We start from the raw sequence: 20,399 nt of genomic DNA, 5'->3' as shown, positions 1-20,399 counted from the left end.
ATATGCAGCATATATATCTGCATATATGAAACATTTTTGATGCAGTTTTCTTAGTCCTAGCAAGAATTCCTTAAGGTCTGCGTCATCTTTACGTAGAAATAAGTGTTTTACATCCTCAAGTGTAGATTTTTGTAGCCAATCAAGGCATAATTTCTCTACACAATCCCAGGATGCTGTCTTTGAACATATCTTGGGTCTGGCCTATTGATAGTGAAACCCTGTGTCTTGTTCAGGAATTGATCTTGACAGTTGTTTGTGTCTGTGGGCCAGAGCAACAGTTTTTTCCATTCTGGATCTGATTTGTTCTGTTGCAAAATATTATGTACATCGACCTCCCCCCGTGTTGTGCTATTACTTGCAGGTATAGGTATGGTCCAGTGTTTCTGATTCCCTTTGCGGGGTGTTAGAGATCGAGACCCGGGAAAGAGATATCAGCCTCTCTCATTCTAAGGTATGGAGCTGATCAGAACCTAAAGAAACTTTTGGCAACTCTTGAAAAAACGAAACCAGACTAAGACAGCACCTATTTCTTCTCTCGTACTAGACTTAGGTTAGGTGCACTGGGGTAGGATTATTTTAGAAGCACCAGTTGATTATTATAGCCTGTGTTATTTATGTATTTTTTAACAAATATATGCCATAGCTACAAAACATGCTATTACAGTATTATTTTGTCTTACTGCTAACGCTGTACATATTATACAGTTCAGACATGGGTCCCATGCTCACTACGCCACTGGAGTCAAGCTATACTGGCTGATGACGGCTGATAGCCAGAAACCGGTCCTAAGATGCTTGATTCCGGTCCAGGGAAGACATGGCTTGGCATTTCTGGCTGAACTGTTCCCTTGAGGCACAGGGTCAAGACTGATTTGAATATGGCCATGTCTGAACTGGGGTTGTGTGGTGAGCAAAATAACGATGAATTAAACCCAGATCTGTGACGGGGTGAATGTTTTGCTAATGTGCAACACTCTGTCCATCACGTTGTGTGTTTTAATATTCGCCCTATGTGGGAAGGGTATGCCCATACGTGGGTCCCGTGCTCACAATGCCACTGGATTCAAGCTATCCTGGCTAATGACGGCTGGTAGCGATTAACCGGTCCTAGGATGCTTGATTCCGATCCAGGGAAGACATGGCTTGGCAGTTCGGGCTGGACTGTTCCCATTAGGGACAGGGTCAAGACTGATTTACATATGGCCATGTCTGAACTGGGGTGGCGTGGTGAGCAAAATAACAATGGATTAAACCCTGATCTGTGACTGAGGATGAATGTTTTGCCAATATGCAAAATTTTGTCCATCATCTTGTGTGTTTTGCAGCGTCACGGTGTTCCCAGGGTTGCAGACATCCCACCACACCCACACAGGCCCTGTACATCTCCTGTATGCATGCAGATGGTGAAGTTACTTTAGGGATGAAAGGTCCTTAGTGCGAACTGTCAGGCCGTAGCACATCTGCACCTCCGAGCAGGAACTGGCATGTGGCCAGCACCCCCTGACAGATACAATGGCATTTGCTTATGACTCCCACACTACGCACTGCCCGAAGTGAGACCACTGTGTACACATCACACACGCAGTAGTCCTTCGTCGTAGTTGGCGTGCATGAAATGACCTTGACACATACTCCCACCCCACCACAGGCCTGCACCCATTGCACACACACTGCTCATTGCACCGGGCTGTGCTATTTCATCCACAGGACTGATGTAGGGCAAGCCAGTGCCACTACTAGCAGAGCCACTGACGCCAGGGCAGACCATCCCAGACACATGCTTGGATCCAGTCAAGTGGACATGTACCGTGCACGTCTGCTGCATGCACTGAGGCCACTGCCATTGGTCGTCTTGTGGATCAGTTACTGGATGAGCTTCCCCCTTGTGGACGTGAACTGCGTTCAGTCTGTGTTGCATTGTCACTCGTGCATATTCGAGTGGTCCATGGATGTCTGCCTCTCCAACGTAACAGTAGCTGACCTGGATTACGACGTGAGTGTGCGCCCCCTGTTGGCCCACGACCAGGAGTGTCACCGTGAAGCTCGTTTATGGCATGCAGGGATGTTTGGCATGCAGGCTGGACACTGGACCTGGGAGATTGCACGAGTCCACGTGTGCAGTGAGCACATTGCACCACTACACAATTGGACTTCAGTGCACATTGGACCTAGCACATCTGTTTGGCTCTGTTGATGGATTACGTTGATGAAATGTCAGATGTGGTTGACGACGATCGCTCATTGGAGATGTTGGCCTACGCACCGGCATTTGCATTCATTGATGAGTGACAAGGTACCTGCAGCCACAACTGGATGTGACCCATTGCACGTATCCCAATGCCTGGTTGCATGTTGGGTATCTGGTCACATGACAGCGGACATGGCTGCATTGGCCTAGACTCATGATCCATGTGCGGACATCCGAAGTGGGTTGGCACAGACTTGTGTTGGTGATGGACTCCCCCAGGTGGACATGGGCGCTTACCTGCGTTCCTCATTCAGACATGCTGCTACATTGGTCTGCATATCATGGCACTTCTCTTGGCCCTACTGACACGCACTTGTTGATAAAGTTTCCGCTCTTAAACTTGTCTCTGACTGTGTTGTGTCTTGATTTGTATGCCAATATGTGTGTCACTGACTCTCTGACTCCCTGCCATATGTACATTGCTACCCCATCAGTACTGTGGGTTTGTACTTGTGCATTGTCATGTCCCTGTGTCGTGCTTAGCCAGATGTGTATGGCCATTTACGGGCACCAGGTGGGTGCACTTGTGTCCTGGGTTCGGTTGGTATGTGTTTTAGGCAATACTGAAATTGGAAAATTTCTCTGCCACTGTGAATGGTAATCTTTCCAGTTTTTCAATGCTCAGCACCATGTAGTCTGCTCCTCTCTGTGCCAGTTTGATCTGTTTATCAGTGAGATTGAATTCTGAAACAGTGACGTAGTATTGATTAAACACCAAGGCACATAGCCTGCACATAGTTTTGTAGCGTCCAGCCTGATAGCATGATAGAACGTAATTGAGACTGACCATGTTGCAGCATGACCAAGTCTTGTTCCTTGATGTCTATGGCAGAAGATACAATGCTGTCCAATGGATATATCCTGGACGACAGAATCGTTAACCCATTGTCTACTGTAGAGAGAGATTTCTCTAAATTAATACAATCAATTTCTCGTATTCGTTCTGCAGTCTCTGCTTGGGTACTCTTTCGTAATTCGTTAAATGCAGCATATATATCTGCATATATGAAACATTATTGATGCAGTTTTCTTAGTCCTAGCAAGAATTCCCTAAGGTCTGCGCCATCTTTACGTAGAAATAAGTGTTGTTTTACCTCCTCAAGTGTAGATTTCTGTAGCCAATCAAGGCATAGTTTCCCTACACAATCCTAGGATGCTGTCTTTGAACATATCTTGGGTCTGGCCTATTGATAGTGAAACCCTGTGTCTTGTTCAGGAATTAATCTTGACAGTTGTTTTTGTCTGTGGGCCAGAGCAACAATTTTTTCCATTCTGGATCTGATTTGTTGTGTTGCAAAATATCATGTACGTCGACCTCCCCCCGTGTTGTGCTATTACTTGCAGGTATAGGTATGGTCCAGTGTTTCTGATTCCCTTTGCGGGATGTTAGAGATCGAGACCCGGGAAAGAGATATCAACCTCTCTCATTCTAAGGTATGGAGCTGATCAGAACCTAAAGAAACTTTTGGCAACTCTTGACATAACTAAACCAGACTGAGACAGCACCTACTTCTTCTCTCGTACTAGACTTAGGTTAGATGCACTGGGGTAGGATTATTTTAGAAGCACAAGTTGAGTATTTTAGCCTGTGTTATTTATGTATTTTTTTAACAAATATATGTCATAGCTAGAAAACATGCTATTACAGTATTATTTTGTCTTACTGCTAACGCTGTATGTATTATACAGTTCAGACATTGGTCTCATGCTCACTACACCACTGGAGTCAAGCTGTCCTGGCTGATGACGGCTGATAGCCAGAAACCGGTCCAAGGATGCTTGATTCCGGTCCAGGGAAGACATGGCTTGGCAGTTCTGGCTGAACTGTTCCCTTGAGGCACAGGGTCAAGACTGATTTGCATATGGCCATGTCTGAACTGGGATGGTGTGGTGAGCAAAATAACGATGAATTAAACCCAGATCTGTGATGGGGGTGAATGTTTTGCCAATGTGCAACACTCTATCCATCACCTTGTGTGTTTTAATATTCGCCCTATGTGGGAAGGGTATGCCCATACATGGGTCCAGTGCCATTGGTCGTCTTGTGGATCAGTTACTGGATGAGCTTCCGTCTTGTGGACGTGAACTGCGTTCAGCCTGTGTTGCATTGTCACTTGTGCACATTCGAGTGGTCCATGGATGTCTGCCTCTCCAACGTAACAGTAGCTGACCTGGATTACGACGTGAGTGTGCACCCCCTGTTGCCCCACGACCAGGAGTGTCACCGTGAAGCTCATTTATGGCATGCAGGGATGTTTGGCATGCAGGCTGGACACTGGACCTGGGAGATTGCAGGAGTCCACGTGTGCCGTGAGCACATTGAGCAACTACCCAATTGGACTTTGGTGTACATTGGACTCAGCACATCTGTCTGGCTCTGTTGATGGATTACATTGATGAAATGTCAGATGTGGTTGACGACGATCGCTCATTGGAGATGTTGGCCTACGCACTGGCATTTGCATTCATGGACGAGTGACAAGGTACCTGCAGCCACAACTGGATGTGACCCATTGCACGTATCCCAACGCTTGGTTGCATGTTGGGTATCTGGTCACATGACAGTGGACATGGCTGCATTGGCCTGGACTCATGATCCATGCGCGGACATCCGAAGTGGGTTGGCACAGACTTGTGTTGGTGATGGACTCCCCCAGGTGGACATGGGCGCTTACCTGCGTTCCTCATTCAGACATGCTGCTACATTGGTCTGCATATCGTGGCACTTCTCTAGGCCGTACTGACACGCACTTGTTGATAAATCTTCGGCTCTTTCACTTGTCTCTGACTGTGTTGTGTCTTGATTTGTATGCCAATGTGTGTGTCACTGACTCTCTGGCTCCCTGCCATATGTACATTGCTACCCCATCAGGACTGTGGTTTTGTACTTGTGCATTGTCATGTCTCTGTGTCATGCTTAGCCAGATGCGTATGGCCATTTATGGGCACCAGCTGGGTGCACTTGTGTCCTGGGTTCGGTTGTGCAAAATGTTAGTGTTTGTGCCACATTGTGTTCGAGGTTGTGGTGCTCTGCTTCCTATGTGTGTGCTGCATTGTGTGTGAGATGTCCCTTCCTCTCTGATTTGGCTCACCCTTCTCCCTTTCAGGCTGTGTGATTTTCACTTCTGTGCTTGTTCAGTGGTGTGATGTTGCCGGTTTGTGTGACTTGGCCTCTTGGTTGTTGTTGTTCCTCCTGGGCATGGTTTGTCTGCAGTGGTGCTGTGCTTAATTGTGCATGTGTGCCATTGTGCCCATCTCCCCCAGGTCCCTTCTGGTTCCTCTCCCTGTTGCTGTTGTGTCTATTTTGGGCAGTTTCCGGTCCCTGAGTACAGCCATCGTCTCCAGACTGATGTGGTGGACACCATTTCCACCATGTCATCCAGCTACTGGTGTGGCGCTGGCCCCCACCTCGGGTCTGCATTGCTGCCTTTTTGTTGTCTGCGTGTTTCTGATTATTTGTGCGTTTCGCATCATTTCGGATGTTCTGGTTTTCTTCCATTGTCCACCTCCACCATCAGGCTGCATTCACATTGTCCGAGATGGCCTGCCATGTACAATGTTTTGTTGGCAATGGGGCTTGTAGGGTTGAATGCTGGCTCAGGTTGCCTCCATTGTGCTTGGCTGTTGTTTTCTGTATGGATCGTCTTTTTTTTCCAGGCTTATGGTGTGCTTATTCCCACCTGCCGTGTGTGTCACGGGCCTGGTGGTGCTTATCCCTGCTTTGCTCATCGCGAATGGGCTTTTCGCATGTTTTTTTTGTGTTGTGGTTTGTGTTTTGATCTCCGTCAAGGTGGTTGTATTGCGGACATTGGGGTTATTTTCCCACGATCAGATGCAATGTGTAAAGGTGCGTTCTCTTTTTTTGGTGATGTCTAGAACGTTTTTGTGAATATACCCCAATGTCCTCTGGGGGTTTGTGTATTAACCAGGTATGCCCGTTCCTCTTCAGTGAGAAGCAGCATTAGCACGGGAAAGGAACTTTCATAAAAACAGGCTGCCAGGGGTGGAGATTGAGTAGTCAAGCCAAGTAGAGACGGGAGTAAGGCAGCTGTCGATAGGTGTTGCTGTGAGTGCAAAAACACCTAGATCTCAGCCTGTAAGAGGAATGAAAAAGGAGCCGACCTTTCATCAACGGCAAAACCAAGCCAGGTCCTAATCCAAAGACCACAACTGCACAGCTTCCCACCACAGAAGAAGCATGCCCGATGCACCCCAAGAGATCCTCATCAAGCGACGAAAGCGGAAGTAAGAGTGAGCTTGAGGTGGGGAGAACGGATGCTCTGCCGTGTTGGTCTGATGATGCACAGCACCTAAGATATGCAGCAATGGTTGACCACCTTTTGCTTTCAGAATGATTTAACAGTATGTATCCCTCCTTTAATGCACATGGATTTTGTACACAAATTTTGGAAATACAGATATAGCTATGTCCATCAACAGTTTTTGCATTATTTTAATATATATTTTCAAGGTCAGTATCAGACTTTTAGTCATTTCTCAAGCAATAATTTGGAAATACTAGGAAGTATCATTTGAGGAACGCAGTAGCTTACATGTTTAAAATTCTTTCTTGTATTATTTTACTGACTTGGTTAATTAGTGGGGTTTGGCTGTTGTTATTACCGTGGAAACTGTTCCATTTATAAGATGGATCAGAACGAGATAAATGCTTCTTCTAAACAACTTTCGGCAATCGTCATGAACAAACATGAAGACGTGATCATAGTTACTGATAAGGAATATTGAAACATGTTCACATCGAGCAATTATATGAATTAGCATTCTTGGCTAATTAAAACACGAAACTGCCAGCTGGAAACACAGAGATTATGTGCTGTGTATTAGATTGTCTTATGCAGCAAAATTGATTTCATCATTAAGGATCGTTGTGGTACCATTACATTCTTCCTGCCTGCCAAGAGGAAACAATATTCATGCTGTGATCATAAGGATGGAATCGGTCCCCGATAATAATTCAGGATTTCAAGGATGCCTTGCATTAAGTGGGATAAATAAATACAGTTTACCACGTTTTCAATCTGCTGAGTAATCAGAGTTGGAAAAAAAATATGCCTATATGATCATTAGATTTAAACCAAAACTGACATCAATCTGATACTTCATGCAGCATTGCATTTCTAGCAGTACAGTGATATTTGAAGGTAAACATCTTTGTGTGGGTACACTGGTGTGGTGAGTGCCAAAGTGATCCTACCTTGAAGTGCTCAGTAAACTATCCTGCAACGTCATCAATTAGATGACACAAGGAACATAAAGGGATGTGCAGTCTGGAGATGCATATGAAGCTGTAAGAGAAACTTACTGTGGTGGCACATTTTTGTTGCCTGCTGTCTGATCTACTCCTGAGAATCCCTCAACATTCCTTATCCTAGAAGCCATGCTCCACAAACCGGGGGTTCATGGAGACACAATCATGCTGCAGTATGGGCTGGGCCAAGAGGCATGCGGTACCTCACACTATTGGAACGCATGGGCTTTACTTGCTCTGATGGACTTGGGACGTCAACAGCTGTGAACTCTGCCAGCCGCCACATTAAAGGAAGTACTTGCTATAGGTGGTGGATATTGTGGAGATGAGGTTTGCTCAAAGGCAGAGCAGCCCTGGGTAGAGCTCCTGTTACTCTACCCGAATGTCCCTTCTTGCATCCCTCTCTGATGGGACCCTGCAGTAAAGAGGGCCGGCCAAACCGTCATGAGCACTTAGAGGAGTTCAAACAATTCCTTCCCTGCTCTGGCGTCACAGAGCTCAAGCCGTCCCGACTCCCACAAAGAAAAATGAAATGATAATAACATTCTTTTATTATGATTTTATTTTTATTTTTTGCACTACTGAAATAGAAGTGGGGCGATGCTCCTCCGCCTTAATGGAGGAGCCGCCACTGCAACCACATGAAGGGGCAACTGGACAAATGGACTACAAGAATAAATAGCCGAATGGTGCATCTCCAATATAGAAGATAACACTCAAACCAGTATGGAAAAGCTGACAAAAGTCATTAAGGCCAAAAGTGAGGTCCTAAAGGTGTTATGGTGCTGCAATATATCAGTATTATTGGAGTGCCTTAATTCACAAATATATCTAAAGTCGAGACATAAGTTAAAAACATGTTAAGTGGCATGTTGAACAATTTAAACATCTCTCACCTATTGATCAAAAAGGTGGCTCGAAGAACCCTTGAGCAAATACCCATAATTGGACCCCCATCGAGGCATTCCACAGTGTGATACCTGTTGCACTCTCATTTATTAGTGTTTCTGTTCATGGGCAACTAGGAGTGATATTGATTCAGGGAATCAGGTTGGTTCTGTACAGTTGGATGTATTGAGAGAAGGGGGATGTGTTGACCAGTGGAGGTAGAAAATTCTGGCCATGGGTTATTTATCTCATAATATAACAGGTGTCCTCAGATGGGTTTATGCGAGGTCTGTAACTGTTACAACGCGTTTTTTACCACGCATACTGTTACCACGCATACCATTACAACGTAGGACCCTTTACAACGCATACCTATACAACGCATGACATTACATCGCAGATACTATTACAACGCATGCCATTACAATGTAATTATAGGTAAGTATATAATTTTATTTTACCTTTTTTTAATTACCAAAATATTAAAAATATATTAAATTAATTATTTAAAGTAATTTTATATATAGTTTGGGTTTTGGGGTACATGGGTATTTTTAGGGTTCAGGGCCGGGTTTGGGATCTGGGGTACAGGGGTAATTTTAGGGTTCAGGGCTGGGTTTGGGTTTTGGGGTACAGGGGTATTTTTAGGGTTCAGGGCTGGGTTTGGGTTTTGGGGTACAGGGGTATTTTTAGGGTTCAGGGCTGGGTTTGGGTTATGGGGTAACAGGGTATTTTTAGGGTTCAGGGCTGGGTTTGGATTATGGGGTACAGGGGTATTTTTAGGGTTCAGGGCTGGGTATGGGTTATGGGGTACAGGGGTATTTTTATTTTATTTAAAGTAATTTTATATATAGTTTGGGTTTTGGGGTACATGGGTATTTTTAGGGTTCAGGGCCGGGTTTGGGATCTGGGGTACAGGGGTAATTTTAGGGTTCAGGGCTGGGTTTGGGTTTTGGGGTACAGGGGTATTTTTAGGGTTCAGGGCTGGGTTTGGGTTATGGGGTACAGGGGTAATTTTAGGGATCAGGGCTCGGTTTGGGTTATGGGGTACAGGGGTATTTTTAGGGTTCATGGCTGGGTTTGGGTTTTGGGGAACAGGGATATTTTAAGGGTACAGTTTTATAAAAATACTTAAATTTAATTAAATACATTTATTTTAGAAATGTTAATATTTATTTTAAAAAAGTATATATATATATATAATTTTTAAATTACAATGACATTAATTAAAAATGTATTTAATAAATAAAAATAATTAAATATTTATTAATTACACCTAAAAAAAAATATTTAAAAATAATATACTTACCTAAACTTACGTTGTAATGGCATGCGTTGTAATAGTAACTGCGATGTAATGTCATGCGTTGTAAAGGTATGCGTTGTAAAGGGTCCTGCGTTGTAAATATTCAGTTGTAATGGTATGCGTGGTAAAAGTATGCGTGTCAATATTAGGCCTAAGAGTGATTGTAATTACACTGGAGTAATCAGAGTAATTTCAGTAATATTGCATTACTCTTCGATGAACAGTTACTGATAAATGCACAAATACACCGGCTAGAGTAATTTGGGGGGGAAATTAGCGCAGAAATAACAGATTTAGTGAACGCAAGTTGCTGCTCATACTGCTGTTCATGATGTTTTGTAATTAACACCATTTTCTTAGAGCAAAATGCAACCTCATGTCCAAAATGGGCATAGGGATGCATTTTGCGCTAAGAAAATAGCACTAAACGCTGGAGTAAGTTGGACAGAAATCCTAGCATGATGTCGCATTTAGCTGCTCATGTTGCTATTCATGTTTAGTGCATTTAGTGCTATTTCATAATGCAAAATGTATCCTCTTGCCCATTTTGGACACGGTTATTTTTGCACTAATAAAATGCAGACCCATTGTTGTGTATAACGGTTGATCAGTTGACCTATGTATAATAGTTTGTGAGGGTTTTGACCGGGCTGTGTCAACGACTCTTGTAATTTGAGTGTGGGTGCAGGGATTTTGGGATTAGTCGAATTAGAGTTGGTAGAAACATGCCTCACGTATGACTTCTCTGCCCTCTCTCGATAAGTATTGTTCAAGCCATAGACACATTACAATTAGGGCTCCCAGTTGTAAGGTATTTCTTTTTTTAACATTTCCGTACGTATTTATCCATGTTCATTTTTTGGCCATCTCATTGGTGTTTATACATATTTATTTTGTGTTTTTGAAAATAAATGGAGCTGTAAAATGTTATGATTCCACGTTTATGTAACTTTTGAATGTGAACTCATAAATGGATGCCTGTCATGTTTTAGCAAATTAGGCAGACACGTATAACAAAAGACTACCCTAACAGGAACATATTAGAATTATACTACAAATATATGTTAGCATATGCCTGTATTTCAGGAAATCTCATCCTGTTTTTTAACTCTCCATGCTGTCTATCTGTTCAACTGTTGCCTGGAATTCATGAAAAGCAGCATCGCATGGAGAGTCTCTCAATTGAAGCACGATTTTTAGTATTATTCCGCTTTTAAAAATAAATACAGACAGGAAACACATTGTTTTCTGTCTGTATTTCTCTCCAAAAATCCATAAAAATAGAAAACCGGATGCCTTAGTTATAATCCACCAAAATCCTTGAACAAGGGTACAGCATTGAAGGATGACATTGCACAAGGCAGCATCACCAATAATTTTGATTGAGGTTTGAGATGTGATAAAGGAATGACGATAATATAAGGTTTCTGGGTCTGATGGCCTCACAGTAATCATTTGCAAATGATTATAGCACTCTTGAAACCTGGTAAATCTAATACCTGCAGACGTATTAAAAACTTAGCAAGTGAAGGCTGCCACTGGTCACTGCTGGCCCCACCGTTCCTGCCAGCTCATGATCACAATAATTGGTAAGTCTCTAGTTTGAAGAAGTATTTTTTGTTGCTGATGGTAAATACAGCAACTCTGCTCCATGGATGACTTTTTCACTCCCATGGACCTATGACATATGCAGTCACAACATAAAGAGTATCTAAATTTCATTTCAAGACCAGAAGCTACTATTATGCATAATAACCTTTAATGCCACTCCTGCAGCACCTTTAAAGAATTCTCAACACGTTAAACACTAGAACCGGAACACTAAAGTCCATAAATAATCCATCCATTGAACATTCTTCCTCTTTTAATTGCTGCTCCTGTGGAGATAAGTACACCTTTTTTAATTGATTTGTTTAGTGAGAATAAGTATAGTTAGGATATGTATGTCTGTTTTGTTGAAAAATGTATTTGCGTTGAGCTAAGCTTCTAATTTATAGAATCGAAGCTCTTGAATGAGTGAGTTATTTGGGTTAAGTTGTGGAGGAAAGATTAGTGGCATTGTTAAAAATCATGATGTATGAGGGGAAAGAGTAATTTGGGCAGACGCACTTGGTCACGTGTGAAAGACTGTATGAATAAAAAATTTGCTAACATTCGTGCCAAGAATTTTCAATTCTATTAAGGACAGGAAGCGAGGATTATGCTTTCTCATTTCTTTACTGTCCACAAACAGCAGCCAATAAAAACACAGTAAAGAACACAAAAAACTACATATCCCATGAGCACCTGAACGATCATAGAGATGATACAGTATAAAAGGTGCCATAGAGGACAACACTTCCTCTTTCTTTGTTTAGAACAGTTCAACCAAAAGGATAAAGTTACAAAACCAAGGATCCATGAAGCAGGTCACAAAAAGTAGACCAAAGGAATCCGAACGAGGAACTGAAGCCGAAGATCTACTGAGCGAAGCACCATCCTCAGGCAACGGGAACACGAATCCAGAAACTCATTTAGGATCCGAACCTGAAAGGTAAAACAGAGCCGTAATAACCCAAACCTATAAAGGCGTAAAAGCATTAAGAACCAGAATCAGGGTGGGAAAAACAATGCAGAGAAACATTAGGAACATATCTGAATATAAATGCATATAAGCAAACTGTACTGTGCAATCGAAATAGCAAATACATAACATGGGTGGGATAATCCTCGCATCCTGTCCTTAATAGAATTGAAAATTCTTGGCACGAATGTTAGCAAATTTTTAATTCTATGGCAGGACAGAGGCTCCGATTATACTTGTTCAAAGCTTAGCCACCACAACAGAAGCAACATCCACAATAGGTTTGAAATAAAACGTTTTAAATATTGATTCCGAAGACCAATCAGCGGCCTTCATGATATCCTGGAAGCCTACCCCCAAGGAAAAAGCTTTAGAAGCCATGGCTCCCCGAGCAGAATGGGCCCCAAAGACAGAGACATCAATGCCCGCCTCCAACATGAGCCAGCGCACCCAACGCACCAAAGTAGCAAGAGTGACAGGCTTAAAAGGCTTCTGTAAAGCGATAAGCAGTTGGCCCTGTAAATCATGTCGAAAAGGTGCAGTACTTACCTCGTAATCCTTGATGCATTGAACCACACAAAGCTTTGGATTGTGTGGAATAGAAGGATAAGATACAGAAGGCGTGTCACATTTAGTACGGCGAGATATGGCAAAGGAAACACCCTCCGGAGAGAACGTGCGCACAGCAAGGTCCAAAGCCCGAACATCAGAGACACGTTTACAGGACAACAGGCATAGCAACATAGTTAACTTGGCAGACAATTGCTTGTGAGAGAGCAAAGAATTAGAAGGCCATGAATTCAAGAAGCGCAAAACCACTGAGACATCCCATAAGGAGACATACTTAGGACAAGGAGGTTTTACCATCCGAATGCCTCTGAGCAATTTGGAAACCAAAGGATGCACCCCAATAAGTTTATTATCAACAGGAACATGACCAGCCGAAATCGCTGAACGAAAGTTATGTATCGTTCTGCATGCCAAACCAGAAGAAGTAAGAAAAGCAAGAAAATTCAGAACTAAAGCGACATCTGCAGAAGAGGGATCTACTGACCGTTGTGTACACCAATCACACCATCATTTCCAAGCTGACGCATAACGGTTGGGTGTGTTGGGGGCTCAACCTTCACCGATAAATCGGGCAGCGTCCGAAGAAAGGCCTGAGATTTGGCGGCGTCCCCCGAAATCTGCCACGCTACAAGACGGAGATGACCCGAAAGAATGAGGGGGTGAGGGTCCAGCAGAGGGTCCAGCAACAGGTTCCACTTGCAGGGGAGAAGGAGCGGCGGGGAGCAGCTCATCTCCAGAAGAAATGGAAACCATGCCTGAGCTCTCCAAAGAGGAGTGATGAGAATGAGGTCCGAAAGAAAGTGCCTCGTGCGGGCCAGAACCCTGGGAATCATCATGAAGGGAGGAAATGCATAGCACAGGAGAGGAGGCCAGGATTGGAGAAACGCATCCCTGGCCAGAGCCTCCGGATCCGGACGCCAACTGTAAAACAGGGGAAGCTGTTTGTTCAGGCGAGAGGCAAAAAGGTCCATGTGATACTGTCCCCAAATCCGGGACAAAGTCCGAAACACCCGAGGGTGAAGTTGCCAATCGCTGTAATCCCGCAGATGGCGAGAGTTCCAATCCGCTATTCGATTTTCGCGACCAGGAAGGTATTCGGCAATAACTGTGATCTGACGACGCAGACAAAGATGCCAAAAATCCTTCGCAATCTCCGCCAGGAGTTTGGACTTGGTGCCCCCGAGCTTGTTGACATACCTCACTGCTGAGATATTGTCCATGCGGAGGAAAATGCAACAGTTCGACGCCTGAGGTGAAAGACAACGGATTGCGAAAGAGCCCGCAAGGAGCTCCAAGCAATTGATGTGAAGGGATAACTCCTCCTGGGACCAATTCCCCCCGTTGTCAGGGAACCGCACTGGGCTCCCCAACCCCAAAGACTCGCATCCGAATCGAATATCACATCCGGAGTCTTCCCGAACAGCGCTCGACCGTTCCAAGACTCTATGTGGTCCAGCCACCAGAACATCTCCCAGCGAGCATCCTCCGAAAGAGGAATGAGGTCGGAGTAACGAAGGCCCTTCTGAAGATGCCTGATCTTGAGCCGCTGAAGAGCGCGATAGTGCAAGGGACCCGGGAAAATGGCCTGGATTGAAGAGGACAACAGACCCACAATCCGAGCCACCGACCGCAACAAGACCATTTGTTTGGACAACACCATGCGCAACTCCCATTTGATCGCTCTGATCTACTGACCGGGAAGAAGGAGCTGGCAGGCCACAAATCGATGCGGAACACGAGAAAGTCCATCGTCTGCGAGGGCTGAAAGTCTGATTTCAGAGGATTCACAAGAAATCCCAGAGACTGTAAGAGTTCTATGGACCACTGTAAATGAAGTTGCAAAAGAAAAGAAGAGGGCATTGAGCCATCAAAAGAATGTCGTCGAGGTAGACAATCAAGCGGACCCCAAGGGCTCGCAAAGATTCCACCAACGGACGCATCAGCTTTATGTAGCACCACGGAGCGGAGGAGAGACCGAAAGGGAGGACAGAGTACTCGAACCACTTCCACAGCAATTGAAACTGGAGGAAGCGACGATGAGCAGCATAGATCGGAACAGACAGGTAAGCGTCCTTCAGGTCGAGACGGACCAACCAGTCCCCCTTCTGAAGCAGATCTCGAAGAAGATGGATACCCTCCATCTTGAAATGACGGTACACCACTCCGCCGCTGAAGTCCTTCAGATTGAGGACCAGACGGGAACCTACTCCTTCACCAGAAGAACGTTACTGACGAAGCCATCGGGATGACGGGAAGAAGGAATGATGGCCCCTTTCGCCAGTACAGATTCGATTTCCTCTGAGATGAATGCCTGATCTTGTACGGAAAAAACATGGGGAAGCGGAAGTCCGTTTTGGAGAGGGCGCTCGTAAAACTCGAGTTTGTAGCCTTGTACCGTCTCCAACACCCAAGCATCGCTTGAGATTAGCTGCCAATTGCGGAGAAAATACTTCAATCTGCCCCCCAAAACAACTTCGGAAGCCAGAATCAAGCTCACCTGAGTTGGAGGAATCCTGACGTCCTCCTTGGGCACCTCCCTATTCGCCCTTGTTGTACTGGCCTCGCCCTTTGCGCGAGGGGTAAAACTTGGATTTGCCAGAACTGTAGCTGTCTTGTCCGCCGCCTCTTTGGGGCTGACCACCGCGTTCGTTTGGTTGAGTTCCTCCCCGGCCGGACGAACGTCCCCTTCGTCCGGCCCGTCCAAAAACCGGGCGGAAGGTCCGGCGCAGATTGGACTGCGCTTTATCCAGGCCACTGAATGTAGCTACAAAGTTAGTAAGTTCCTTGAGAAACAGATGTACAAAAACTAAACCCAGCGCCATGGAACCTGATTCAGAAGGGGCGAGATCTGTCAATTTTGGATCTAACTTCATGAGAATGGAGCGACGGCGCTCACATGACAGGGCACAATTGGCATTGCCCAGCATGCAGATGGCCTTCTGAGACCATCCCACCAGTTCTTCAGGGTCTATAAGAGTGTCAGAATGCTTCTCACGATATGCCAGGTCGAAAATCTTGGTCAGGTCAAAATGTCCAACATCTTGTCCTGACAGGACCTCCAGGACCTGTCCAGACCCTTTTTCGGGTCTTTTGAATATTTCCTCATGTAGGTCACCATAGTCGGGTCCACCTCGGGCGTATCCGCCTGTTTGTCTGCAAGATCTGGACGGGGACACTCCGAACGTAAACGAGCACGAACATCCTTGTCAAAAGGGCGATGAATGTGCATCTGCACATAATCAGCCACCTCAGGGGAGGGAAGCCATGCAGAAAAATTTGGATGTACGATATCTGCAGGGTCAAAGGTCAATACCTGGGGATTGGAAGGGGCATCCACGAAGTGCTCCTTGCGAGCTTTCTTCTTGGGCGGCGATGCCACAGGTTCAGAAGAGGAATCAGTGGCGGAAGAATCGTCAGACAAGGGAGAATCCTGTGGCGTCATCACAGGCACTGAAGATTTCTTAGAAGCCACGGAAGAGGACAGAGTCTTCGCCAATTTAGCAAAATACGCCATGTGAGGATTTTTGGGAGACTTCTTTGAAGGTCCTGATTTAGGCAACCAGCCTTGTTGAGTGGCATACTCAGACAACTGCCTTTTCAAAGGGGCAATAGCATGGAAATAATGCTTGACCTACATATGCAAAAACAAAACTCCACACCACTTGGAGTCAAGCTAGCCGGGCTAATGAGAGGTGTTACCTCGAAACCGGTCCGGTCCTCGGATGCTTGATTCCGTTCTGGGAAGGACATGGCTTTTGTAGTTCGGACTGGACTGTTCCCATGGGGCAACAGGGTCAGAGCTGATTTGCATATCGCCATTGTCTAACCCAGGGTGGTGTGGAGTGCAAAAAAACGATGGATTTGGGCCCAGATCTTTTGACTGGGGGAGTGTGTGACATTGATCCACATTCAGTCCATCACTTGTTGTTTTTGCAATTGCCGCCCTAAGTGCGCTGGGGATGCCCAGACGTGGGTCCCAGGCACTCCACACCACTTGGAGTCAAGCTAGCCGGGCTGATGAGAGGTGTTACCTCGAAACCGGTCCGGTCCTCGGATGCTTGATTCCGTTCTGGGAAGGACATGGCTTTTGTAGTTCGGACTGGACTGTTCCCATGGGGCAACAGGGTCAGAGCTGATTTGCATATCGCCATTGTCTAACCCAGGGTGGTGTGGAGTGCAAAAAAACGATGGATTTGGGCCCAGATCTTTTGACTGGGGGAGTGTGTGACATTGATCCACATTCAGTCCATCACTTGTTGTTTTTGCAATTGCCGCCCTAAGTGCGCTGGGGATGCCCAGACGTGGGTCCCAGGCACTCCACACCACTTGGAGTCAAGCTAGCCGGGCTGATGAGAGGTGTTACCTCGAAACCGGTCCGGTCCTCGGATGCTTGATTCCGTTCTGGGAAGGACATGGCTTTTGTAGTTCAGACTGGCCTGTTCCCATGGGGCAACAGAGTCAGAGCTGATTTGCATATCGCCATTGTCTAACCCAGGGTGGTGTGGAGTGCAAAAAAACGATGGATTTGGGCCCAGATCTTTTGACTGGGGGAGTGTGTGACATTGATCCACATTCAGTCCATCACTTGTTGTTTTTGCAATTGCCGCCCTAAGTGCGCTGGGGATGCCCAGACGTGGGTCCCAGGCACTCCACACCACTTGGAGTCAAGCTAGCCGGGCTGATGAGAGGTGTTACCTCGAAACCGGTCCGGTCCTCGGATGCTTGATTCTGTTCTGGGAAGGACATGGCTTTTGTAGTTCGGACTGGACTGTTCCCATGGGGCAACAGGGTCAGAGCTGATTTGCATATCGCCATTGTCTAACCCAGGGTGGTGTGGAGTGCAAAAAAATGATGGATTTGGGCCCAGATCTTTTGACTGGGGGAGTGTGTGACATTGATCCACATTCAGTCCATCACTTGTTGTTTTTGCAATTGCCGCCCTAAGTGCGCTGGGGATGCCCAGACGTGGGTCCCAGGCACTCCACACCACTTGGAGTGAAGCTAGCCGGGCTGATGAGAGGTGTTACCTCGAAACCGGTCCGGTCCTCGGATGCTTGATTCCGTTCTGGGAAGGACATGGCTTTTGTAGTTCGGACTGGACTGTTCCCATGGGGCAACAGGGTCAGAGCTGATTTGCATATCGCCATTGTCTAACCCAGAGTGGTGTGGAGTGCAAAAAAACGATGGATTTGGGTCCAGATCTTTTGACTGGGGGAGTGTGTGACATTCATCCACATTCAGTCCATCACTTGTTGTTTTTGCAATTGCCGCCCTAAGTGCGCTGGGGATGCCCAGACGTGGGTCCCAGGCACTCCACACCACTTGGAGTCAAGCTAGCCGGGCTGATGAGAGGTGTTACCTCGAAACCGGTCCGGTCCTCGGATGCTTGATTCCGTTCTGGGAAGGACATGGCTTTTGTAGTTCGGATTGGACTGTTCCCATGGGGCAACAGGGTCAGAGCTGATTTGCATATGGCCATTGTCTAACCCAGGGTGGTGTGGAGTGCAAAAAAACGATGGATTTGGGCCCAGATCTTTTGACTGGGGGAGTGTGTGACATTGATCCACATTCAGTCCATCACTTGTTGTTTTTGCAATTGCCGCCCTAAGTGCGCTGGGGATGCCCAGACGTGGGTCCCAGGCACTCCACACCACTTGGAGTCAAGCTAGCCGGGCTGATGAGAGGTGTTACCTCGAAACCGGTCCGGTCCTCGGATGCTTGATTCCGTTCTGGGAAGGACATGGCTTTTGTAGTTCGGACTGGACTGTTCCCATGGGGCAACAGGGTCAGAGCTGATTTGCATATCGCCATTGTCTAACCCAGGGTGGTGTGGAGTGCAAAAAAATGATGGATTTGGGCCCAGATCTTTTGACTGGGGGAGTGTGTGACATTGATCCACATTCAGTCCATCACTTGTTGTTTTTGCAATTGCCGCCCTAAGTGCGCTGGGGCTGCCCAGACGTGGGTCCCAGGCACTCCACACCACTTGGAGTCAAGCTAGCCGGGCTGATGAGAGGTGTTACCTCGAAACCGGTCCGGTCCTCGGATGCTTGATTCCGTTCTGGGAAGGACATGACTTTTGTAGTTCAGACTGGACTGTTCCCATGGGGCAACAGGGTCAGAGCTGATTTGCATATCGCCATTGTCTAACCCAGGGTGGTGTGGAGTGCAAAAAAACGATGGATTTGGGCCCAGATCTTTTGACTTGGGGAGTGTGTGACATTGATCCACATTCAGTCCATCACTTGTTGTTTTTGCAATTGCCGCCCTAAGAAGCTGGGGATGCCCAGACGTGGGTCCCAGGCACTCCACACCACTTGGAGTCAAGCTAGCCGGGCTGATGAGAGGTGTTACCTCGAAACCGGTCCGGTCCTCGGATGCTTGATTCCGTTCTGGGAAGGACATGGCTTTTGTAGTTCAGACTGGACTGTTCCCATGGGGCAACAGGGTCAGAGCTGATTTGCATATTGCCATTGTCTAACCCAGGGTGGTGTGGAGTGCAAAAAAACGATGGATTTGGGCCCAGATCTTTTGACTGGGGGAGTGTGTGACATTGATCCACATTCAGTCCATCACTTGTTGTTTTTGCAATTGCCGCCCTAAGTGCGCTGGGGATGCCCAGACGTGGGTCCCAGGCACTCCACACCACTTGGAGTCAAGCTAGCTGGGCTGATGAGAGGTGTTACCTCGAAACCGGTCCGGTCCTCGGATGCTTGATTCCGTTCTGGGAAGGACATGGCTTTTGTAGTTCGGACTGGACTGTTCCCATGGGGCAACAGGGTCAGAGCTGATTTGCATATCGCCATTGTCTAACCCAGGGTGGTGTGGAGTGCAAATAAACGATGGATTTGGGCCCAGATCTTTTGACTGGGGGAGTGTGTGACATTGATCCACATTCAGTCCATCACTTGTTGTTTTTGCAATTGCCGCCCTAAGTGCGCTGGGGATGCCCAGACGTGGGTCCCAGGCACTCCACACCACTTGGAGTCAAGCTAGCCGGGCTGATGAGAGGTGTTACCTCGAAACCGGTCCGGTCCTCGGATGCTTGATTCCGTTCTGGGAAGGACATGGCTTTTGTAGTTCGGACTGGACTGTTCCCATGGGGCAACAGGGTCAGAGCTGATTTGCATATCGCCATTGTCTAACCCAGGGTGGTGTGGAGTGCAAAAAAACGATGGATTTGGGCCCAGATCTTTTGACTGGGGGAGTGTGTGACATTGATCCACATTCAGTCCATCACTTGTTGTTTTTGCAATTGCAGCCCTAAGTGCGCTGGGGATGCCCAGACGTGGGTCCCAGGCACTCCACACCACTTGGAGTCAAGCTAGCCGGGCTGATGAGAGGTGTTACCTCGAAACCGGTCCGGTCCTCGGATGCTTGATTCCGTTCTGGGAAGGACATGGCTTTTGTAGTTCAGACTGGCCTGTTCCCATGGGGCAACAGGGTCAGAGCTGATTTGCATATCGCCATTGTCTAACCCAGGGTGGTGTGGAGTGCAAAAAAACGATGGATTTGGGCCCAGATCTTTTGACTGGGGGAGTGTGTGACATTGATC

The sequence above is a fragment of the Lissotriton vulgaris genome, chromosome 3_1 (genome assembly GCF_964263255.1).
Source record: "Lissotriton vulgaris chromosome 3_1, aLisVul1.2, whole genome shotgun sequence".
Classification (NCBI taxonomy): domain Eukaryota; kingdom Metazoa; phylum Chordata; class Amphibia; order Caudata; family Salamandridae; genus Lissotriton; species Lissotriton vulgaris.
The sequence above is the reverse complement of the archived record's forward strand: the minus strand, read 5'-3'. Positions refer to the sequence as shown.